Source organism: Meriones unguiculatus, chromosome 1 (genome assembly GCF_030254825.1).
Source record: "Meriones unguiculatus strain TT.TT164.6M chromosome 1, Bangor_MerUng_6.1, whole genome shotgun sequence".
Classification (NCBI taxonomy): domain Eukaryota; kingdom Metazoa; phylum Chordata; class Mammalia; order Rodentia; family Muridae; genus Meriones; species Meriones unguiculatus.
The window spans coordinates 25,555,610-25,581,740 of NC_083349.1; the positions used below are offsets into that span (position 1 = coordinate 25,555,610).

The 26,131-nt window shown below is 41.7% G+C and overlaps 1 long non-coding RNA gene across 1 annotated transcript; it reads right to left on the minus strand.

Moving 5' to 3' along the window:
- Positions 1–929: 929 nt before the first annotated feature.
- LOC132656789 (uncharacterized) lies at positions 930–25,227 on the minus strand. The gene is made up of 3 exons (XR_009594510.1): positions 25,086–25,227; positions 23,669–23,716; positions 930–1,351 (listed from the first exon to the last, which is right to left on the minus strand). It is a non-coding gene; the product is annotated as an uncharacterized LOC132656789 (long non-coding RNA).
- Between the last annotated feature and the right edge of the window lie 904 nt (positions 25,228–26,131).

The window sequence follows — 26,131 nt, forward strand, 5'->3', positions numbered from 1 at the left end:
TGAGCGGTGTGGCTTGACCGCTAAGACCTGTTTGATGTGGTTCACAGGCTGTGATTGAAGCAACGCAGCCAATGTTGAACACTGGGAGAGTTCACAAAAACGGTCTTTTCTAAGTTAAAAAAAAAAAAAAAGAAAGAAAAAAGAAGAAAAAAGAAATCTCTGGGCTCACGAGCTCCATGGCAACGACTGGGTGGACCCGAACAGCTACTGCGCCCAGTTGCACCAGTGAGCTCTGCACTGCCCTCTGTGGGCCAGGTTCTGCGCTGCCCCCTGCAGGTGAGCCCGGTACTGTTGCCTCCCAGGCCAAGCCACACACTGCCTCCTGCCCGTGAGTCCTGCTTTGCCCCTGGCAGGCTGAGCCATGACCTGTTCCCTTCAGGCCATTCATTATTAAAGTCACCCATTATTCGGACTTCCTGTTCACCCACCAATATGTTGTTTTTTTCACCATATCTCCTTTGGCCTGTGATGATTTCTGATTCCTTCCTTCCTTCCTTCCTTCCTTCCTTCCTTCCTTCCCTCTTTTAAATTGTGTGTGTGTGTGTGTGTGTGTGTGTGTGTGTGTGTGTGTGTGTGTGTGTGTGTGTGTGTGAGTTGGTGCAGGAGGCCACAGGGGCTAGAAGTGTCGCATCACCCTGGAACTGGAGTTAACCCCTGGTGCTGGGGTTAACACAGGTGTCTCTCTAGGGCTGGGTCCCTCAGTCTCCTATTTTCAGAACTTTAGCCAATTATGCATCTTTCCGCTGACTGCTGCCCCCTGCAAAAAGACGTTTCTCCGACCAAGGCCAAGAACAGCCCAGGTAGTTTGGAACCAGGAGCCGGGTGGATGTAGAGAGTCGGTTAAAATAATTTTAAAAATTACAGATTTTTAAAAATAAATATTTTCAGTTCTTTTAAAAATTTTATTTTATTTACTTTTGTATTCAGCTTACAGCCCGATCACAGAACCCCTCCTCTCCTTCCAGTACCACCCTCTCACCCCTCCCACACCCCTATTCCCTATCCTCAGAGTGGGGGGGCCTCCATGGGTACGAACCCACCCTGGGGCATCAAGCCGAAGCGGGGAGCATCTTCTCCTACTGAGGCCAGACAAGGCAGCCCAGCTATGTGAAAGGGATCCAGCGACAGACCACAGAGTCAGAGACAGCCCCCGCTGCAGTTGTTAGGGGACCCACGTGAAGAACAAGCTGCACATCTGTTGCATATGGGCCTGGGTCCAGGCCGTGCACGCTCTTTGGCTGGTGGTTCAGTCCGAGGCCCCACGGGCTCAGGTTAGTTTACTCTGTAGGTCTTCCCGTGGCATCCTTGACCCCTCCGGCTCCCTCAATCAATAATTCCGCAAGGCTCCTGTCTGCAAGCGTAGCAGAGAATCATTGATGGTGTCAGGGGTTGGCTCTCTCCCACGGGGTGGGTCTCAGGTTGGGCCAGCCATTGGTCGGCCGTTCCCCTCAACCTCTGCTTATCCCTTTATCCCTGCATATCTTGTAGGCGGGGCAAATTTTGGACCCAAGGTTTTGTGGATGGGTTGGTGTCCCCCTCCCTCCACCGGAAGTCCCAACCGCCTACAGAAGGCGGTCTCTTCAGGCTCCATATCCCCCGCTGGTAGAAGTTTTAGCTAGGATCACCCCATAGACTCCTGGAATCTCTTCCATTCCAGAGAGGATGCTCCCTCCCACTGATGTCCATTCTCTCTCCCAGCCTTCCTCACTCCCCACTCCTGATCCTCACCCTTGTTCCCCTCCCTATCCCTCTCCCATGCCCTCCATCTACCTCAGGTATCTATTTTCTTTCTCCTTCGAAGATTCAAGCACCGCCCCTTGGGTTCTCCTTGCTACTTGATATCTTTGGGTCTGTGGGTTGTAGCATGGTTATCCCGTACTTTATGGCCAATATCCACTTACAAGTGAGTACATGCCATGTGTGTCTTTCTGGGTCGGGGTTATCTCGCTCAGGATGATGTTTTCTAGTCCCACCCATTTGTCCGAAAATTTTATGATTTCCTTGTTTTTAATAGCTGAGTAGTATTCCATTGTGTGAATGTACCACATTTTCTTTACCCATTCTTCAGTTGAGGGACATCTGGGTTGTTTCCAGCGTCTGTCTGTTATGAGTAAAGCTGCTATGAACATAGTTGAGCAAATGTCCTTGTATGGTTGAGCATCTCTTGGGTGTATGCCCAGGAGTAGTATAGCTGAGTCTTGAGTTAGGACTAGTCCTTTTTTTTTTTTTTTTTTTTGAGAAACTTCCAGACTGATTTCCAAAGTGGCTGTAAAAGTTTGCACTCCCACCAGCAATGGAGGAGAGTTTCCCTTGCCAGCATGTGCTGTCACTTAAGTTTTTGGTCTTAGCTATTCTGACAGGTGTAAGATGGAATCCCAGAGTCATTTTGATTTGCATTTCCCTCATGGCTAAGGACGTTGAGCATTTGTTTAAGTGCTTCTTGGCCATTATAGATTCATGTTGAGAATTCTCTGCTTAGGTCTGTACCCCATTTTTTAAATTGAATTATTTGGTTTGTTCATGCTTAATTTCTTGAGTTATTTATTTATTTTTAATAACAGCCCTCTGTCAGATGTAGGGACAGTGAAGATCTTTTCTCATTCTGTAGGCTGTCAATTTGTCCTATTGACAGTGTTCTTTGCCTTGCAGAAGCTTTTCAGTTTTATGGAGTCCCATTTATTAATTGTTGATCTTAGTGCCTGAGCTGTTGGTGCCCTATTCAGGAAGTTACCTCCTGTACCAATGTGTTCAAGGCTATTGAATACTTTGTCTTCTGTTATATTTAGTGTGTCCAGTTTTATGTTGAGGTCTTTGATCCACTTGGACTTGAGTCTTGGAAAAGGTGATAGCTATGGATCTATTTGAATTCTTCTGCACTCGGGCATCCATCGCCATTTGTAGATGATTTCTTTTTCCCACTGTATGGTTTTGGATTCTTTGTCAAAAATCAAGTGTCCACAGGTGTGTGGGTTTATTTCTGGGTCTTGAATTTGATTCCATTGATCTACTTTTCTGTTTTTATACCAATACTATGTAGTTTTCATTACTATTGGTCTGTAGTACAGCTTGAAATCGGGGATGGTGATACCTCCAGAAGAGCTTTTATTGTACAGGATTGTTTTAGCTATCCTGTTTTTTTCCCCCATGTGAAGTTGAGAATTGCTCTTTCCAGTTCTGTAAAGAATTGTGTTGGAACTTTGATGGAAATGGCATTGAATCTATAGATTGCTTTTGGTAAGATGGCCATTTTTACCATATTAATCCTACTGATCTATGAGCATGGGAGATCTTTCCATCTTCTTATATCTTCTTCAATTTCTTTCTTCAGAGACTTGAAGTTTTTCTCATACTGGTCTTTCACTTGTTTAGATAGAATTACACCAAGATATTTTATATTATTTGTGGCTATTGTGAAGGGTGTTGTTTCCCTAATTTCTTTCTCAGCCTGTTTATCATTTGTATAAAGGAGGGATACTGATTTTTTTTTTTTTGTTAATTTTGTATCCAGCCACTTTGCTGAAGGTATTTATCAGCTGTGGGAGTTCTCTGGTAGAATTTTTGGGGTCATGTATTTATACTATCATCTGTGAATAGCTTTGACTTATTCCTTTCCAATTTATATTGGATCAAGATCCCCTTGATCTCCTTTAGTTGTCTTATTGCTCTAGCTAGATCTTTAAGTACTATATTGAATAGATACGGAGTTAGTGGGCAGCCTTGTCTTGTCCCTGATTTTAGTGGAATTGTTTTAAGTTTCTCTCCATTTAATTTAATATCAGCTCGATGTATATTGCCTTTATTGTGTTTAGGTATGTGTCTTGTAGCCCTGATATTTCAATGCTTTTGTCAAAGGCCGTTCCAGCATCTAATGAGATGACCATGTGTTTTTGTTTTTGTTTTTCAGTTTGTTTGTATTGTGGATCACATTGATGGATTTTCATATATTGAACCATTCCTGAATCCCTAGGATGAAGCCTACTTGATCATGGTGGATGATATTTTTGATGTGTTCATGGATTAGGTTTGCGAGTATTTTATTGAGTATTTTTGCATCAATGTTCCATAGGAAATTAGTCTGAAATTCTTTTTCTTTGTTGAGTCTTTGTGTGGCTTGGGTATCAGGGTGACAGGCCTCATAGAATGAGTTTGGTAATGTTCCTTCTGTTTCTACTTTGTGGAATAGTAGAGGAGTATTATTTTTAGCTCTTCTTTGAAAGTCTGGTAGAATTCTGTACTAAAAATCATTTGGCCCTCAGCTTTTATTTGGTTGGGAAACTTTTAATGACTGTTTCTATTTCCTTAGGGGTTACAGGACTATTGAAATATTACCTAATCTTGATTTAACTTTGGTAAGTGGTTTCTATCTAGAAAATCATCCATTTCATTTAGATTTTCCAATTTTGTCAAGTACAGGCTTTTGAAGTTAGATCTAATGATTCTTTGGATTTCCTCAGGGGCTATTGTTATGTCCCCCTTTTCATTTCTGATTTTGTTAATTTGGATACTGTCTCTTTGCCTTTTAGTTTGGCTAAGGGTTTGTCTTTTTTATTTTCTCAAAGAACCAGCTCTTGGTTTTGTTGATTCTTTGTATTGTTCTCTTTGTAATTTATTGCTTTCAGCCCTGAGTTTATTTCCTGCCATCTACTCCTCTTGGGAGCGTTTGCTTCTTTTTGTTCCAGAGCTTTCATATGTGCTTTTAAATTGTTAGTATAAGATCTGTTCAATTTCTTTTTTTAATAAAATTTTTACTTTTTATATTAATTACAGTTTATTTACTTTGTATCCCAGCTGTAGCCCCCTCCCTCATCTGTACAGTTTCTTTATGAAGACTTTGAGTGTTATGAACTTTCCTCTTAGCACTGCTTTCATTGTGTCCCATAAGTTTGGGTATGTTGTGGCCTTCGTTGTCATTGAATTCTAGAAAGTCTTTAATTTCTTTCTTTAGTTCTTATCTGACCCAGTGATCATTGAGTAGAGCATTGTTCAGTGTCCGTGAGTTTATAGGCTTTCTGTTGTTTGTGTTTTTGTTGAAATCCAGCTTTAATACCTGGTGGTCTCATAAGATACAGGGGTTACTTGGATTTTCTTATATCTGTTGAGGTTTGCTTTGTGACCGACTATTATATGGTCAATTTTGGAGAAGGTTCTACGAGGTGCTGAGAATAAGGTACAGTCTTTTGTGTTTGGATAAAGTGTTCTGTAGATATCTGTCAGGTCCATTTGATTCATAACATTGGTTAGTTTAGAAAAATCTTTTAAAAAATTAACTTATTATGGAGGGGCATGTTGTCACATGTACATGTGGCCAGAGCACAGCTTTGTCGAATTCTGTTCTATCCTTCCATCCTTCCATGGGCATGTCTGTATTTGTTAATTTCAGTATTGGGGCTTGAACCCTGGAACGCAAACACCTGAAGTAAGTGCTCTCTCACTGAGCCTCAGCCTAGTCCTGCGTTCTTGAAGAACTGTCTGAGCTGATTCATGTGTTTTCATGTAAACATTAGCATGTGCTTGTCATTGTTTGGTTGGTGTGTTTGAGACAGGGTCTTACGTAGCCCAGGCTTACTCTGGAAATTGCTGTGTAGCCAAGGATAACTTTGAACTCCTGGTCTTCTTGCCCCACACTTACATCCTGAAATTATAGGCGTCTGTCTCCACTCCTGGCTATGCCTGTCCATCTCCACAGAGGAGGATGTTGACAGGAATCTGTGAACCGAATTGTATAGAACTGGCATTTTAATAATATTGAGCTATCTAATCCCAAACACAGGCCAACTGTACATTATTTAGGCCTTTGTTTCTTCATTAGCTTATGTATTTGTTCCTCATAGCGTCGTTCATGAGTTACCTCTCCTTCACTGAATTATCCCTCGGAATCACTTCTTCCTCACTGCAGTTGTTAGGTGCGACTCACATTAACATGCTCTCTCTCTCTCTGTAAGTTACCGGTTCACAGAAATACAGCTGGATTTCATGCATCAAACTTGCATGCTGCAACTGGCAATCTCAATTATTTTAGTAACTTGAAGGTAGGTTATTATGTAGCCCAGTGAGCTAGTTGCTTTTTATTGTTGTTGAGACAGCGTTTCTGTGTGTGGCCCTGGCTATCCTGGAACTCATTCTGTAGACCAGGCTGAACTTGCACTCAGGGAACTGTGCCTCTGCCTCCCAAGTACTGGGATTAAAGGCCTGGGCCACCACTTCCTGGTGAGCCGATTACTTTTAACTACCAACTACACACAACCTAGACTCACCTGAGAGTCTTACTGAGGAGTTGTCTAGATGAGCTTGACCTGTGGACGTGTCTGTGGGGCACTGTCTTGATTTTTGATTGATGTAGAACTACCCTGAATTGGGGATACCCTTTCATGGGATAGCCGAGAACTATACCAGAGCAGAGAAAGCTTGCCGAGCGGAAGCAGGAAGCAGGGATAGTTTGTTGTTACTCTGCTCTTGACCGTGGATGTGGTGGGACTAGCTGTTCGAGCTCTTGCCATTACTTTTCCTCAATAATGGACTGTGTGAAGGGCTCTAGCGAGCCCCAGCGTGGCAAATACAGGCCAGAGCAAACATTGCAGACAGGTTTTGCCCGTTCACCCCCTTTCTCTCTCCCTTGCTAGAACCTTTACATTCCTAATACTATCCCCCAAGGCTTTTCTCCCCCCCCTCCTTTTTTTTGGCCACTTCTTCCTCCTAAGGCTGACCACCAAGGTACAGATATCAAAGTATTTAAGTCTAGCAATCAACCCCCCCGCCGGCTCACCCAATGTCCAAACAAAATTAAATACTTCATCCTAACACAGGGTTTCCCCCCTTTTCCTTTATAAACTGCCATTTTCCTCTGTGCCATGTCTGTCTCCTCTCCGACCAGAGGTGGTCCTTTGTTGCTGGGGCAAATACCCCTTCCTCCTCTTCCTTCTCCTTTCCCTTATTCCTCGTTCCTTCTCCCTCATTCTCTGTCTTCTGTCTTTGTCTCTTATTCCCTGCCCTTTGTCCCTCTGGAAAAAAATAAATCTCCTTTGTGCTGAGAATCTGGTCTTAAGGCGCCTTGTACCAACTTCAAGGTTCTTTCACTGTGGCATGGAATTGTAAGCCCAATGAACCCCATTCCCCCCGCCAAGTTGCTTTTAGTCTGGGTGAACCTTCTTGTGAGAAGGGGTTAACCAGACTGCTAGTCACAGCAACAGACAGACAACTAGAACACGGGGCTATTTTCAAGCCGCTGGCCATGTTCTCGCCTCAGCCTCTGGGTTGATGGAATTTCAGGGCTGGCCTCCCACACATGGCCCTCTATTGCCCTGTGACGGACAGCATTGGATAGAAGCTTCAAGAGTGGCACTCCCAGCCATCCCAGGTCAGCAGGAAATGTCCCCCCTAGGACAGCAGGATGGCCACCCGGGCGCAGATGTCTTTTATCACTGGAGGTAGCCCTGCTTTACTTGTGTTGCTTTCTGGGACTGGATTTTGAACTTTCGCTAATGCTCTCTGCACTTCTATTGAGAGAAACATTTTATTTATCTATTTTGAAATTTTGGGGGTGTGTATACATTCAGACAAGATCTAACTTTGTAACCCAGGCTGGCTTTAAATATATAACCCCCCTTCTCAGCCCCACAAGGACTGAGGTCACCTGTGTACATTGCCAAGCCAAAATTGAACCTTTTTGTTTTAAGTTGGTTAATAACTTCATTTTTTAACCTGGTCCTCAAATCTTCCACCAACTTTGCATCCCTGGAATAGAGCTCAGTTGGTTGCAGTTCCCTCTTTACAACACGTTATTATTAACAGATTCAGCCGTCCACTACCAGGCCAAGCTTGAAACCTGTTTGTGTTAAGTTGATTAATAATTTAATTCGTTAACCTGATTTTCAAATCTTCAACCAACTTTGCATTCCTGGAGTAAAGCTCACTTGGGTATGGTTCTCTTTTTACACCGTTCTTGTTAATAGATGTAGGTGTTGACTCTTTTAAGTTGTTCTGTTTGTGTTTGGGTCATAGGCCGCAGAAATCGCTCAGGGTGAAGTGCCTGCCTGGTGCCTGGCATCTGTGAGGCCCCTTATCTTCAGCACCACAGAAAAGAGAGTTGTGAGCTGCCATGTGGGTGTTGAGACCCAAACCCAGGTCCTCTGCAAGAGCAGCCAGTGCTCTTAACCGCTCTGGGCCCTTATTTTAAAAATACTCCTTTATTTTTGTAAATTTTTCCTGCATGAATGTATGTGTAGTATGCCTGTGCCTGGAGCCTGTGGGGGTCAGAAGCGGGCACTGCATCCCTTGGAAATGGAGTTAGGTAGGGATAATTGTGAGGTGCCCTGTGGGTGCTAGAAATTGAACCTGGGTCCTCTGGAAAAGCAGCCAGTGCTCTTAACCACTGAACCATCTCTCCAGCCCCTCCCTCCCTCCCTCCCTCCTTCCCTCCCTCCCTCCCTTCCTCCTCCCTCCCTCCCTTCCTTCCCTTCCTTCCCTTCCTCCTTCTCTCCCTCCCTCCCTTCCTTCCCTTTCTCCTTCCCTCCCTCCCTCCCTTCCTTCCCTTTCTCCTTCCCTCCCTCCCTTCCTTCCCTTTCTCCTTCCCTCCCTCCCTCCCTTCCTTCCCTTCTTCCTTCCCTCCCTCCCTCCCTTCCTTCCCTTTCTCCTTCCCTCCCTCCCTCCCTTCCTTCCCTTCTTCCTTCCCTCCCTCCCTCCCTTCCTTCCCTTTCTCCTTCCCTCCCTCCCTCCCTTCCTTCCCTTCTTCCTTCCCTCCCTCTCTCCCTTCCTTCCCTTCTTCCTTCCCTCCCTCCCTCCCTTCCTTCCCTTCTTCCTTCCCTCCCTCCCTCCCTCCCTTCCCTTCTTCCTTCCCTCCCTCCCTCCCTTCCTTCCCTTCTTCCTTCCCTCCCTCCCTCCCTTCCTTCCCTTCTTCCTTCCCTCCCTCCCTCCCTCCCTTCCCTTCCTCCTTCCCTCCCTCCCTTTCCCCTTCCTCCCTCCCTCCCTCTTCCTCCCTTCCTATGCTGAAGGTAGAGTCCCAGGCCTCGCATGTCCTAGTCAGGCACCCCACTGTTGTGTCACATCCCTGTTGTGTCTTAGCTTCTCCAGTGACTTTTCTGTTCCTCAGGAAACTTGTTAGTTTCACTTGAGTATTTGATTTATTGGTAAAGGATTGCTCCTAACTGTCCCCGCGGCCTCTTTGCTGTCTGTAGGGTTTTAAACTGTTGCTTCATCTCTTCTTTGTTTCTTCAGCAATGTTCTTCACCATTTCCATAGCTAGAGGTTTATGATTTCATTGATCGTTCCAAAGAATCAACTTAAGGTTTTACTGATTTTTTTAATTGTTTTTCTAATTTTTGGATTTCTTCTATTTATCATTTCCTTTGTTTTTGTTGCTTTACGTTAAATTCACTCTCCTCCTCCTCCTCCTCCTCCTCCTCCTCCTCCTCCTCCTCCTCCTTCTTCTTTTTAAATCTGGACCCTGCCCCTCTTTCTCATTATATAGCACTGGCTGGCTTGGGACGTGCTATGTAGACAAGGCTGGACTTGAACTCACATGTATCTGCCTACACCAGTCTTCTGAGTGCTGGAATCAAGTGCATATGTCATATACTCAGAATTTAGATATCTTTTTTGTTACTGATTTAAAAAAATAATATGTAAAAAAATAATATGTATTTCTGCATGCATGTGCAGATGTGTGTGTGTGTGTGTGTGTGTGTGTGTATGTGTGTGTGTGTATATCAGAAAACACCTCTCTGGAGTCTGTTCTCTTCCTTCAATCCACCATATAAGTTCTGAAGATCAAACTTGTGTTATCACCTGGGCTATACACAGAGAAAGGTGGTAGCGAGCACCTTTACCTGCTGCGCCATCTTGCCAGCTTAGAGTATGATGTTTTCGTGAACCATGGGAGGGCTTTAAGCAGAAAGGACTGGGTTTTAATTCTGATTCTTCTTCCCTCCCCCAACCTCCATTTCCAGGTCTCACTGTAGGCCAGCCTGGAACTATGTACCTCAGGGTGGCCTCTAACTTGCAGTAATCTTCCTGTCTCAGCCTCCTAGGTTCTGTGGTTACAAATGTGTGTTGTCATGCTCTGCTTGGACTGGGTTTCATAAGTTTTGTGGCTGGGGGGGTGGTGGTATGGATACCAGGGGCCAGTTCATGTCCTGAGCAGCATGTCCAGTTCATGTCCTGAGCAGCATGTCCAGTTCATGTCCTGAGCCAAGGAGACATAGAAGGATTTGGGAACTTCAAGGAACCAAAGCAGACTAGTGTGTGAGAGGGGTCCCCTCCTTACTGAAGGGCCAAGTGTAGCCCCTGGTGTCTTTAACCCAGTGGCTTGACACTGCTCAGCAAATTCTAACTTCCATAATAAATGATCTTCCCATGCTAAACATTCTCTTGCTAGTTGCTTCCAGTCCCCCGAGCAGAGGGCCTCAGTAGACAAGGACTCTAACACAGCTTGAGTAAAAGGTGCTGTAGGACCATATTGAGCACATGCAATTTTCAATTTTAATTTTTTAAAAGGTATAAGTGCATGAACTTTCACCATAGTACCCTGTCCATCAGGTTGCTCTATAATTGGAAAGCCATAAAACTTAAAAAAGAAGAAGTTATATCTTTTTCTTTCTGCCTAGCTTGTTATTCTTCCAACTCTGTAAGCTCATCAGGCTCTAAGTCATCCTCAAAGTCTTCTCCTAACAAGAAATTATTATCATTAGGAGGGACATATAACTCTTCTGGAGAAGCCGATGGTTTAACTGCATTTTGTCCCGAAGTCTCCCATCTTTCTTTCCTCTTTTTCTTTAACCCTGAAAGTTTTACTTTCTCAGTCCCATGCCACGTATACAGACTACTTCTAATCAAATTCCATACAAAAACATGAGGCTACTGCCTTGTCCCATTTTTACTCTCTAATTTTACTCACCACACTCTTTCCTCTTTACTTTGTGATCTGAGCTCACCAACACCCATGGTGTCCTTCACTGCTTCCCCGAATCTCAGATCCCTGTTCAGGTGCCAAACTGCCAGAGCCCACCAGCAGAGTCGAACAGTTCTTGAGTGGGGAGTGAGGATTGAAATTTAAAAGATAAATAAAGAAATAAACACTACACATGGGATCTGTTTGAGAGGGCTTCCAGTAGAAACTACGCACTCCAGTTTATTCCACAGTTCCTTTTTTATAGTCAGAGGGAAGCACCTTGATACGATGAAGTTCATCAAGAAGTCAAACTTGTTTCCCTCGACCACCTGTCTGTGTGATCCACACACAAACAAAAAGAAGTGAACTTGGTAAAACATCCTGCTTATCCCTGTCTCCAGGTGAAGGCCAAGGTGAAAACCATGTTTTGTGTGTTTTTTGTTTGTTTGTTTGTTTGTTTGTTTGTTTGTTTTGCTGAGAGCTCAATTACTAAGCAGCCTGACAAACAAGCGGCTCTCCACACCGAGGGTTGGGGATTTTAGGGAGGGGGAAGATCCAGGTCTGGGTCAGTAGAGAGGGGCAGCCAGTTTGGTCTTCTGCTTAAGAGTGAAGACTGTGGAGAGCCGCTTGTCAGGCTGCTTTGTTACTGAGTTCTCAGCAAAAACATGTTTTCACTCTGGTCTTCACCTGGAGAAAGGGATAAGCAAGATGTTTTGTCAAATTCACCCCCTTTTGTTTGTGTGTGGATCACACAGACAGTGGTTGAGATAAACAAGTTTGACTTCTGCATGAACCCTTCATTGTATCAAGGTGCTTTGCTCTGACTATAAAAAGGAATTGTGGAATAAACTGGTGTGACAGTTTCTACTGGCAGCCCTCTCAAACTGATGCCATGTGTAGTGTGTCGGTTTTTTAAAATTTTATTCAATCCTCACTCTCCACTCAGGAACTGTTTTTACTCTTCAATCAGGCTCTGGCAGAAGACCGAGGATGGATTGTAAGGAAGGAGAGATTTTAGCCACTTTGGAGGGTCAAAGAGGAGAAACCTCCAGGCCACAGTGTAAGGAATCTGGTCCAGATGTCCGGGTCACCAACGATGATGTCCTATACCCAGAGAATCAAATGAACATCAAATGAGCCCGCTGGAGGTCAGCTGACACCAAATGTTGAAGAGCTGCTGGAGGCAGACAGTACAAGTTGAGATCTCTGCAGCAGCCTGAAAATCCTTTAAGTGGAGAGAGACAAGGTCTAAGGGAGTAGAGTTGTGATGGAGATAAGCTTGACAATGAGATAAACACAGAGGTTGTTGTGATGAGGACAAAGAGAAAACAAAACTGACAGGAAGTGAAACCTACCAGCACACACAACAAGGAAGAGTATTGCTGGGGGAAGTCAGCCTTACTTGGTGATCCTGACTCAGTTCCAAAGGGCCTGAAATGGATGACCCAATGGCTAGAGGAGTGGTTGGAGCATTCTCCAATCCCCTCTGGCTCTGAGACCAATAGCACATCTGCCTGTTCTCCCTTTGAGCCCCAGGTTGTCTAGACACCAGAAAAACCAGGAAGATGCTTAACCCATCAGCACCAGGTTAAAAGAAAAGGATAGAATAACGGCTGGAAAACTTAAGCCCTTTTCTCAAATTAAGCAAATATGGACAAGCCCCCCAAGTGTTGGGTCCCTGATCTTGTAAATAAATAGGACAGGCAAAAACCATTTATTCACCACAGGTATGGAAAGCTAATCCGTTACAGATGCAGCCAGAGTTGGGAGTTGAAACTTCCGCCCCAGGCAGTTCCCAAAGCCCGTTTTCATGCGGCAAAAACTACAAACAGGTGCACTTGCAACATTTAGACTATCTCAACAAAGAAATGCTCTCTGACCTTTAAGCTTTCTGGCTAAGTCTAACACCATAGGAATCTATGGCGTTTCCAAGAGCCCAGGAAGTCCTTGACATCATAGTTAGGGCAAGGACTATTATAGGTCAAATTAAGGTTACAGGCTAAGGCTAAAGTAGGATTATTAAAACTACTGTCAAGTTTTAGCTCACTTCCCACAGCAGTTTCCCAGCTGGGTGGGAAGACACAGGAGCACCGGGCTGCAAGGGGCAGGCATGCATGTGGGCACACAGACTGCGGCGGAGCCAGGCTGCTCAGAGATGGCAGTGCTTGGGGCACAGGATGCCTGATTGTGTTTAAGTGCTAACGAATACAGTGCTATTTTTTTTAAACTCTATTTTATTTGGGGTGTTTAGGCCTCAACCTCCCTTCCAACCTCCTAACCTCTATAGTGGGGAGAGAGGGCCCAGACCCCTTTACTTCTCCGGGCTTCTCAGGGGTCAAGGGGTTCTTTTAAGGGCTTTATATCAGTCTCGGGCACAGCTAGCAGACTCCTCCACACCACTGTGCCCCAAAGCTTTCCTCTGTCTGTCTGCTACAAACAGCCATGCTGTCTCTAGGCTCTGGGCTCCTCAAAGTGCTACATACCACACACCAACACTGAACACCGCCTCCTCTTCCCTTTCTCAGAGTCCTAGACCACGCACCTCTCTGTGCTGCACGTGGAAGGCCGTTACCAGCTGGCAAAAGCCACGCTCTACAGGAGACAATTCACAGGTGTGGACAAATTACAGCCCAACTAAAATCCCACGCTTGGAATTAAAACAAAAACATATTTACAGAACATAACCAAGTTTACAAAGAAACCAAAACTTCCATTACAAAAGAGAGAAAAGAAAGTGGTTCAGACAGTTATAAGAAAATAGTTTAAAATTAATAAAGTCTCTGAAAGAAAGAGTTAGAGATTAAAAAATAAAAAATATTTTCTATGTTAAAAATGGAGAGAAACATACTCACTTATAAGTGATATTAGCCATATTATATTAGATAAACATACTAAAACCTACAGACCCAAAGATGCTAAACCACAAGGAGGACGCTAGGAAGATGCTTAATTCTCATTCAGAAGGGAAAACAGGATAGGCACCGGAAGTGGGAGAAGAGAGGGAACAGGATGTCTTCTAAAAGACTCCACCCAGCAGGGGATCAAAGCAAATGCAGAGACTCACAGCTAAACTTTGGACAGAGCTCAGGGAGTCTTATGGAAGAAGGAGGATATAGAAGGACCTGATGGGACAGGAGCCCCACAAAGAGACCAACAAAGCCAAAAAAGCTGAGCCCAGGGGGACTGCAGAGACTGATGCATCAATTGAAAAATGTGCACAGAGAGGACCTACATCCCCTGCTCAGATGTAGCCTGTTGACAGCTTAGTCTCCATGTGGGTTCCTTAGTAAAGGGAGAAAAGACAAAAGTCTCTGACATGAACTTGGTTGTCCACTCCTTGATCTCTTCTCCCTGGGACAACCTAGCCAGCCCACAGAGGAAAAGGATCCAGGCATTCCTGATGGAACCTGATAGGCTACGGTCAGACAGTAGGGGAGGAGGATTTCCCCTGTCAGTGGGTTAGGGGAGAGGGATAGAAGAGGAAGAGGTAAGGAGGTTGGGACCAGGAAGAGATGAGGGAGGGGGTTACAAGCAGGATACAAAGTGAATTAACAATAATAATAATAATGATTATTATTATGTAGGTTAATTATAAAACAAAACTGGAAACACAATGGCACAATGCATCTGGAATCCTTACGATTTTGTTTCACTAATCAGCATATAAATAATTATTTTCAGTAACAATTACATTTTTACATATTCCTTTCAAGAGAGAGCAAAAGAAGGCAGACTTAGATAAGGAAGGGACTAAAAATAATCCTTGCTAAGTTAGAAACAACATAACAAAATTTAGGCAATCCTTTAAATCATGAAGAAATTTTAAATGAATCCAATCTCACGTCTAAAGCACCACTATGTAACAAGACTGCAAAAAGGCAGTCTGTATCTGTTATAAAACATAAAATGATTTTCCTAGCCTTGTTAAGGGAATTTAGATGGATATGAGGGAATTCTACAAGGTTGTCAAGAATTCTGATGGCAAACTATAGAGCCACAAGATTCAAAAAGATTTAAGGAAGCTATAATGACCTATGGCTTATATTTGCCATATGTGAAACAAATATGTAATGTGTTGGTATAATGTTCTTTTGAAATGTATACACCTTACCCTTGTTCATTCAAATGCTGATTCCTCCCCCCCATCTCTGGTTTCAATCCGGATATTGCATTGTGATACTTATTCTAAGCATCCTGTATCAGCATTGTGTAAACAGGCCAAAATAAAGCATCTAGCTATAATGTTGTGCAATGGGAGGAGCCAGAGGACAGGAAAGAGAGGAGGAGCCGGAGGGCAGGAAATGAGTGGGAAGAGAAGGGGCAAGAGGAGAGCTAAGAGAGGAGCAGAGCTGGAGGAGAGATCTTGGAACTACGTGGAGATGGACTGGACATAATATATCATTAAAAGCACGTATAATGTGGGAAATCTAAATGTTAGGAAACTATGAGGGCTTGGAGGTTTAGGACAGAGTAACTATTGCCCAGCATTGTGTTCTAAGTTAACTAAATAAACCCAGTCTCTGTGTGGTGATTTGGGTATATAGCTGTTTAGGATTAACAGCAGCATTATCAGAAGATAAATAAATAGTAAATATTAATAGTCATCTACAACAAATGGCACCCAACTAATCTAAGTATCCACACCCTTTAAATCATACTTAAACATAACTTGGAGGGGGAATAAGCTCCCAGTGATAAAACTCAAACTTAAAACCTAAAAACTACCCGGTCAATTACTGTCTCTTTAAGAGAGACTCTTAAACCAGCCCAAGAACAAAAGACAGCCTCCTGTGGGCAGACCTGAAACTGAACAAAACTGGCTGCTGCTGAAGTCTAACTGAGGGGTAAATAAGCATGGCTCCTTTATACTGTGGCTGGCTCAACTGGCTCAGCTCCGCAGCCACAGCAGGAAAGAAAGGAACTGAAGGCAGACAAACCTCTAGTCAGAGTTTGGACTAAACTGCATCTAAAATAAAAAATTGCCATGTCAGAGGGTGTTTTTATCCCTTTTGGCTTCATTTTGGCTGTCATATTCATGGATCTGGTTGCAATATGTTTAATGGTTTTGGTTCTTCTCCAAGTCTTCTCCAAGAAAGTTGAAGGAGAAAATGGAGAAAAAAACCAAGGATTGGAATATTAAGTTACAGACAAGAAAAAGGGTACTCTTCCTAATAATTAGATTAATAATGGCTAAAATTCAAAGCTCTCTGGCTACAAGGTATTTGTCAGCTCTTTCTGGTAAGGTCCACCAATTTACTGAAACATGAACTAAAATAACCAACTGGGCTTTGTTTGTTACAGTGTAAATTGGCACAACTGACCCCAAACTTAAAATTTTCTTTTCTCTTTGCTTGATTTTCAATTAAAAGCTTTGAGTTACAATGATGCTGATTTGAAAAATAAATAAATAAATAAATAAATAAATAAATAAATAAAATATATATATAATGTCTGAACAAGTTGGTGAAGGCACATGCCTTTCTTCCCCACACAAAGTAAAAAGATCAAGCTTATTTACATAATAAAAGCCAGGATGGCAACTCCTGATGCTTAGCCATTTGCAGAGATAGTCTAAGATTCAAAATGACAAAATTTTCCTTAAGGTTACCATGTAAATTCTTTTTTCTTAATAATAGATGTTAAGTCCTTACTGGTCTAAAGATGGGATTCACATCATTTTTAGGTTTATGTAAAGAGAGATAATGACACACTGCTCTAGAAACTGCCTTTTCCTTTTGAACGGGAGACATTTTCACGGGGGGAAAATGTTGGTCATGCCTATGTAAAAAAGACACAAGAGGCTTAAAGATGGCAAAGTACATGTCATCTAGTTTAGTCCTAAAAAACTCAAAAATTATATTCATATGTTTCAAAAACAAAACTGTCTATCCCATATTAAAAAAAAGAGGGCAAGCCAAAGAATAGCCAAAACCAATGTAAAAACCCAGGTACAAGATGCCTAGGATATACTTAAATGCTAAGGATAAGAGAGTTTATATGCTAATGCTAAGATAGTTTATATAAAGTTCAGCTATAAAGGCATAACTGCCCAGTCTGTATAAAAAAGGGGCAAGCCAAAAACAGCCACTATCAATGTAAAGCCCAGGTACAAGATGCCTAGGGTATGCTTAAATGCTAAAGGTAAGAGGGAGTTTAAATAAAGTTTGGCTCTAAAGGCATAACTGCCCATTCTATATAAACAAGGGGATAGGACAAATAGCTACAACATATATAAAATCTAGGGCTAACCTCTAAACAGGCACAAGATACCTATAGTATACTTATATTCTAAATTAAAAAAGAATTTATATAAAGTTTACTTAAAACATGCGTTTTTCTATTGCTCAAGGCAACCAGCTTCTCTCCAATGGGAGGCTTCCCTAGGTAGCAACTTGGCCTAATACAACAGGCACACAAGAGCCCAAAAAGATATTTTAATCTATCCAACCTTGTTTTGATTTCAACATGATAATGATTGAATGTTCAATAAAAATGGCAACTTATATTGCTGATCCCTTTACATGGGAACAGCTCTAAAACTGACTGAGACATAAAAATGTGTCTCCAGCCAAAACTTCAACAATACTTGGCCAATAAATCCTTGGCTATAATATCTTCAACATGTATTATGCTAACCTTTTAATTGATATAGATTAAATTGGTTTACAGCTTAGTTTCATCCTGCACATCTCATACATTTATAATTTTAGAACTCTATAATGCTTTGAGAAGTTATATGTTTGCAGAACAAAAGAACCGGACACCAGAGATGCTGGATCAAACCTAACAGAATCATTCTTCAGCATGCTGAGACATTGACAAATCTATTCCAGCATCTTACATGTTCCAGCATTCTGCTTGTTCCTGCCTCAACTGCTTCAATTGCTGTTTCTCATCAAAGCCTGCTCCTAAAAGAACTTTGAAGAAAGCTACTAATTTTAATTGGTCCAGCATTTTAGACTGTTCCAAAGAGGACTTTATTAAGCCTAAAATTTCTCAACACTCAAAGACTGGACCACAAATGTTATTGCTTGCTTAATTAACCATTTTTTCCCCAGTTTTATTTGGGCCCCCTACAGGATTTCTACATGTCCAAAATGTCAGCTAGAAAAAAACTCATGAGAACAGCATCCTTAAATGGGGTTGGGTATGTTTTTGGTTGTTTGCTATGGCTACGAAATTTTATTGTCACTGGGAGATGTTTATTATTAATGGTCTTATTCAAAGTGAAACAAGGAATATACAGGAATATCTTATAGGAATAGAAAAAAAAGGTAGATTATTGAATCTACTCAATTTAGGGTTTTATTTGTTATTCCCAAATAAGGTTAATTTTATCTCTGGTATAGGAATTTGCATATTGATACAAAAATAAGTATTTTTGATACATTGGTATAAGCTTTAGTATATTGATAGAAAGTCAAGGTTACTTCCAATACTTTTAAACTGCTATTAAAAACTGGTTAGGGTATTAGGTAATGCAAGTTAATTGCTAGTTTTTCAACTCATAGTCATGTCAGACACTAGTCTAATTTATCACAAGAGTATACATCCTAGGTTTAACAGATAGATGTGATTTTGTAAACAAATCAATTACATAAAGATAGGTAGTCTTCAAAAACTTCAGAGACCTACAGAATATGGCATTTAAAAGTGTTTTTATTATTTTAAAGATTCTTTGACAATGAGATAAGTCATCTCCTGGTAGCACCCCGTCTACTTCAAAGAAGATAATGAGCATCAAAGAACCTCTGTATGAAGATGGCTTCAAATGTGGCAAACAAACCACTCTGGTAAAGAAAATACCCTCGCTTCATGACAGACATATTCTGCCCAAAATGGGCAAACTTAAATGCAGGACAAGTCGACTGCTGAACTCTGCCAAGACAAGGTAAGCAAGTCCTAAATAGTTCCTGTTTCACATATATGTCTGTCAAATATTCTGAGCCAGAAGGCTGAAGATGATACTCCAACGTTACAGAGAATTATGGGTGACTGTTCAGGCAGCAAACTGTTTCTGTCAATTTTTTATTTTTTGGAAGCTGCTAACATGAACTTCCTATTTATTCAAGTAACTAATTTTATTCCTTCTCAAGTCTCTGATGGGGTTGAAGACCAAATAGTTATAGTGCCACAATTAAGCTTGAGTTGTTTAGAAATTAAGAAACCCTGTCATATAGGTAATACCAATAAGGATAAAAGTTAATTAGGTATAGAACTTTAAACTTGTCAAGATAGATAGGATAATCAGATACTTTCTCCTAAGATACCCTCTCCATGTACTAAATACACATGGATTGAACATTGCACATGTAGATTTTACCTAACAGTTTTCATAATTATTATTGTATTGAAAGAAAAGAAACCTTTTATTGGACTAAAGGGGGAAATGTTGGTATAATGTTCTTTTGAAATGTATACACCTTACCCTTGTTCATTCAAATGCTGATTTCTCCCCCCCCCCCCCCACTCTCTGGTTTCAGTCCAGATATTGCATTGTGATACTTATTCTAAGCATCCTGTATCAGCTTTGTGTAAACAGGCCAAAATAAAGCAACTAGCTATAATGTTGTGCAATGGGAGGAGCCAGAGGATAGGAAAGAGAGGAGGAGCCGGAGGGCAGGAAATGAGTGGGAGGAGAAAGGGCAAGAGGAGAACTAAGAGAGGAGCAGGGCTGGAAGAGAGATCTTGGAACTACGTGGAGATGGACTGGACATAATATATCACTAAGGCAAGTATAATGTGGGAAATCTAAATGTTAGGAAACTATGAGGGCTTGGAGGTTTAGGACAGAGTAACTATTGCCCAGCATTGTGTTCTAGGTTAACTAAATAAACCCAGTCTCTGTATGGTGATTTGGGTATATAGCTGTTTAGGATTAACAGCAGCATTACCAGAAGATAAATAAATAGTAAATATTAATAGTCACATCAGTAATGCTGGGTCATGCAAAGTCATGTAATTCCAAAAGATTGGAGAGATTTGACGACAGCCATCTGAGAGCCTGACCCTCAGTTACAATGGCTAACGTGGTGGAAAGATGAGGCTTTAATCACAGAACAACAAAATCGACTGGAGACAATGATATTGTCAGGCGTCAATTGCTAGGTGAAGGCCCGCATTCTGAGTACTTATTACCTTTGATGGTTCCATTCTAGACAATACTGTATGGCAGCTGTAAATGCTTGGGACAAACGGAGATGAGCTGGATCATTTACAAAGATAACTCAAGGTTCCAATGAATCTTTCACCAGCTTTTTACGGAGATTGACTACAGTCCTAAATACAGCAATGTCAGATCCAACTGCTGGAGAGTTTTTAATTGACTTGTTAGCCTTTGAAAATGCTAATGCTGAAGGTAAAAAGGCTAATGAAGACTACAAAGAGGTTATTAGACCTTTAGGAGCAGATTTGCACCTCTTCATGAATGGATCAAAAATACTGTGAATGTAGAATCTAGTGCTCACAATTCAATAATGATTAGGTAATTACAGAAGATGTGAAAACACCCAAAATGCCCATTGCTGCAGCTGTATATTGTTTCCCATAAAGGTTGTAGACAGACAGTTCCTAAGGACAAATTCTTCTTCTATAAGAATTTATCTTCTAATTCTTTCATGAGGAAAGTTTCCTGTGAAAGGAAGATGTGGAATGAACGGACATATGGCTCATAAATGTAGGTCGCCCAAAGATATTCAAGGAAATTCCTTGATGTCAGAGAACTGTCTTAAGGAGCTTCTCTCAAGGCCTGACAAGAAACAACATGAGCCATTTGATTCCTGTCCACCAAGGAAAGACTATTCTGAAAAAAACAACTAGAAAAATCAAAGCCTGATAGGACAAACAGAGCTGCTCAGAACTTAAATAAACCATTTAGCAGAGATAGAGGAGTTCCTATGGATAGAACAAGAGATTCTAAAGATACCAAGAAACAGATATTTTGGCAAACTACTATAAATAACAAGAGACCAAAATTAAAATTACAGTTAGATGGGATTGAGATTGAAGGCTTAGTGGCTACAGGAGCAGATGTAGTTCTATTATCACAGGATTCCTGGAATCCAGCTTGGCCTCCTAGGAATTGGGACATTGTCTCAGGTAAAACAGAGTCTAAAATGGATTAAATGCATAGGAACAGAAAGTCAAATAGGAAAATTAAGGCCATATGTGGCTAATATAGCCATAAATCTATGGGGAAGAGACCTATTGCGATTAGTATTACGCCAGCTTTAAATACAGGTTATAAAAGAGGAGAAGTTCCTAATAAATAAAAAAAATTATTGAAGACAGTTACAGACTGTCCAAATTGTCCATAAACAGGATACAGCAGAGGCTGACTCTTTAATTTTATATGGGGGTCACCAGCAGCAAACTGACAAACCTGTTTGGGCAGAACAATGGCCCCTGACAAAAGAAAAATTGCAGGCCCAAAAGCATCTAGTCCAAGAGTGGCGGGAGGCCCAGCATTTGGCAGAGCCCACCAGTCCTTGGAATTCTCCTATATTTTTCATTAAAAAGAAATCTGGAAAATGTAGGATGTTGAAATATCTGAGAGCAATTAATAAAATCATTCAGCCAATGGGCTTTTTACATGCTATAATCCTGTTTCCTTCCCTGTTACCTAAGGCATGGCCTATCATAGTGATTGATTTAAAAGATTGCTTTTATTTTCCCCAATCTCTTTACATGAGCATGAAAGGGAAAGGCTTGCTATCTCAGTACCTACTTATAGTAATAGTTGCCCAACTAGAAGATACCATTGGAGATCTTGCCACAAGGAATGTTAAAGAGTCCCCTTTTGCCCTTATTTTGTACAACGGTCATTAGAAATAATTCATAAGCAGTTTCCTCAGTCCATAATTTATCATTATATTGATTATATCATACTGGTTGATTCAGGTACAAATATCTTAGAAAAAAAATGTTTGATGAGGTAAAGAGAATTTTGTCCTGCTGGGGATTACAAATTGCTCCTGAAAAAAAAATATACAAAGAGGAGATTTGTATTAATTATCTAAGATATAAGATAGAGGTACAAAAGATTCAACCACAGAAAGAACAGATCAGGAGAGACCAATTAAAAACTCTTAATGATTTTCAAAAATTGTTGGGAGATATTAGTTGGCTAAGGTCCACAATTGGATTAACTGCTCAAGAGCTAAGTATTTATTTTAAACCTTACAAGATGATAAGGAGTTAAGTAGTTCAAGAAAATTATCAGATGAAGCTGAGAAATGTTGTGGATATAAACATGTTTTTGTTTTGATCCCAGCTGTAGGATACAGGACTGATTCAGATGGTCCACAGCAGCAGACTATTTGCCTGGTGCAGGCTCTGAGAGGAGCCCTCTGCCATTGTAGATAGTTTAAATCTGAAGTTTCCGAGGGGGAATAAAGGCCAGAACCCAGAGAGAGAAGGGGTCTCCAAGGAAGGAGAAGGCTACTGGTGCTCCCCCAACCCCTGCTGCTCCTGATTGCTATTGAACAGTGTGTGAAGTTGGAGATCTCCTGAGAAAAAGAATGGACTTTCCATAAGGAACCCAATGACCCTAACCAGCAGGAAGTAGCTAAGGAAAACTATGCCTCCCTCTCCCCATTACCCTTTCTCTCCTACCCAGTGTTGGGGTGTTAGAAGGAATTGGGGTGGAGAAGGGAGGAAGAGGCATTAAGAAACCCAAATAAAATAGTTTAAAAAGAGCAGTGCCTACACAGAGAGAACTGGCTCTTGTAGAAAAGAAATGGACAGGATGCACATGTGAACCATTTGGAGCCAAAGATGGCTTGTATTTTGGTTATTTTGCCTTCTGCTCATTCTCCTACAGGATTCTTATGCAGAGAGAAGATAATAACTTAAAATGAATATTTTTTAAGCATACAAACAGAATTAAAAAATCAAATACCTCTGCAGAAAAAGGTTTCTGAATTGATTTTGAAAGAAAAAAAAATGAGACTTCATCATTTTACTAATGCTGAGATTGCCTCATTATGGGCAGAAAATGAATATTGGCAAAGAGCTTGCAGTAATGTTTTTTCATTTTTTTGAGAAATTAACAACAAATACGCCAAAAGCAAGTGGCTTCAGTTAATAATAAGAATTAATTGGATTCTCCCTCGTATAGTGAAAGGGACACCAATTTCTGGAGCCCCTACATTCTATACTGATACAAATAAATCAGGAAAGACAGGTTATAAGTCAGAAAAAAAAAAGTAAGATGGCTCAGAGCCCCTGTAATTTGGTTCAAAAATTGATTTAAAAGATTGCTTTTATTTTCCCCAATCTCTTTACATGAGCATGAAAGGGAAAGGCTTGCTATCTCAGTACCTACTTATAGTAATAGTTGCCCAACTAGAAGATACCATTGGAGATCTTGCCACAAGGAATGTTAAAGAGTCCCCTTTTGCCCTTATTTTGTACAACGGTCATTCTTACAGTATTATTAGATTTCCAGAATCTCTGAATATAATTACTGGCTCTCAATATGCAAAAAGAGTTGTTTTACACATAGAAACTGCTTGACTTTTTTAGAATGATTCAAAATTAACTTTACTATCTATCTATCTATCTATCTATCTATCTATCTATCTATCTATACTTTTTAGGCAGGGTTTCACTGTGTAGCCCTGGCTGCCCTGGAACCAGGTTGTCCTGGAACTCAAGGATCTGCCCACCTCTGCCGGGATCAAAGGAGTGTGCCGCTACCACCACCACCACCACCACCACCACCACCACCACCGCTGCTTGGCTCTCACTACTCAACTACAACGAGTAATCAGAAATAGGACTCACCCATTGTATGGAACACACATCAGATCTCACAGGGCTCTGCCAGGCTGTCTGGAACAAGGTGATGATGAAATTGATGAGCTGTTAGTAGGATATGTGCTAGGAGCTTCCGAATTTCATTTAAAAACCATGTTAACAGCAAAAGTTTGAAGAAAGATTTTTTTTTTTAAATCACTTGGCAACAAGCCAGAAAATTATAAGGAAATGTCGTTTGTTGTATAACCAAATGTCTCGTTCTTTGTATTACCTGCAGGGAGTAACCCTAAAGGTACCCAAAGAAATGAGATTTGGAGGATAGATGTGTTTCATTTAGGAGAGCTTGGAAAATTAAAGTATGTGTACCATACCATAGATACATAGGCTGTCAATGAGCGACTGCTTTAAGTTCTGAAAAGGCCTGGTCTGTAATTACACATTTATTAGAAGTTATGGCTATTATGGGGATATCTACACAAAATAAGTCTGACAATGATCCAGCATATGTCTCCAGTAAAATGAAGCAATTATTTTTGCATATTATAATATAAAACATATTACAGGTTTATCACACAATCCTACAGGACAAGCAGTTGTAGAGAGCTCTAATTGTACATTAAAAGATGCTTAACAAACAAAAAGAGATAACAAAGACCCTCTGAGATAGATTACATAGGGCTTTATTGACTTTAGATGTCTTAAATTCCAGTGAACAAAAACAAAAGCTGCTGAGTGGATTATGGGGGAAAACTTCTGAATTAGAATAGCCTATCTATTTTAAGGATGCCCTGACTTCAGAATTGTTATGTTGGGGAAGAGGTTTTGTCTTTGTTTCAACAAAAGAAGAAACGCTGCAGATTCCATCCAAATTAACAAAGATAAGATTTGTTTGGGGGGAAGACCTCTTGAAGAGCTAGGTTGCACACATAAAGAAACCAGGAAGAATGAAAAAACAGGTAAAGTATATGCTGATCCCTTTACATGGGAACAGCTTTGAAACTGGTTGAGACATGAATGTTTCCAGCCAGGACATCAGCTAACCATGGCCAAGAAACCCTTGTTGACTACAGAGCCCTCAGGACTTATCATGCCATTCTTTCATATGGCACGGATGAAAATCTATATTAGTTTGGTTTATACACTCCAAACTAACTTATGAAAAGAGACATATGCCCTACCTGCTCAAGTGAAGAGCGGAGAATTACCTTTAGCTGAACTGTGCACACTGTACGTTCCGTACACGTGTTAATGCAGAAATGTCCATTGCCTTCGAAAGTTTGTATGTTCACAGAGAAGAACAACCAGACACCAGTAACGTTAAAGCATCCCTGAAAAAATTCACCCTTGAGGATGCTGAGACATATTTATTTTTTGTTGTTGTTTGTTTTCATTTTTTATCTTACTGTGTAGTCCTGGCTGGCCTGGAACTCAGAGATTCACTTACCTCTGGAATTAAAGGCACATGCCACCACGTCCATCCATCTTGATTTTTGAGACAGGATCTCTCACTGGCCTGGAGCTTGCCAAGTAGGTCAGATTGACTGCATAGCGAGCCTGGGCAATCGGCTTGTGTCTCCATCCCTTAGGTGCTGGGATTATAAGGCCATGTCACCATGCCTGCTCCTCCCACCCCCTCTCCACCCCTGGGTTCTGGAGACAACTTAGGTCTTCCGGCTTGCAAGGTAGGGCACCACTGAGCTGTCTCCACAGGCCTTGATTTGTCTTTCCTTTCGCCCTCTCCCCTGCCCCATCGTACATCTGAGGAAGCAGAAGTGAAGGAGCCGTTGGTTATGAAAAGCAGCTGGAAATTCCCACTCCCTCCCCCGCTCTCAGGAGCGTCAGGCCGGATGTCAGGACGGCTTCTGCCAAAGAACTCAGCTCTCCTTCCTCTGAGCCAGGAATTCACCAGAATCTGGAGCTAGGGCATCAGGGATTGTCTACGTCTTCCTGTGCTAGCTGTGGCACGAGAAGTCGTGTGACTTGTCCACGCAGGTGGGCATTCCGTCTGTGATTCCGGCCACACTATTTTCCTGCCTCACCTCCCAGGGGGGGCCTTGGGCCTGTAACCTTGTTTCTCTGAGCCTTAGTCATACTGTAACCAGGAAGTGGTGGGCTCCGTTGTGTGAAGCTGTGTTGTCTGTATATTCAATTGTCGGTTGCTGAACCCGCAGAGAGCTAAGTACCAGCCCAATCTTGGTATTGTGATTTCTACAGCCCATCACAGGTCTTACATTTTGTAAATATTCATCCTTCCTCACTTGCTTATTGGTTGTAATAAAGAGGTGACGGCCAATGGCTGGGTAGGAAGTGGAGGGCAGAACTTCCGGGAGAGAGAGGGACTCTGGGACAAGACAACAGAGGTGGGGGCTTTGCCCGTGAACACGGAGGTGAATGGGATGGAACAGATCGGAGCAGAGAGGTAGAGCTATCCACATGGCAGGATGTAGTGCCAGGATTAGTCAGGTTACATAGCTGGCCGGGAGACTACCC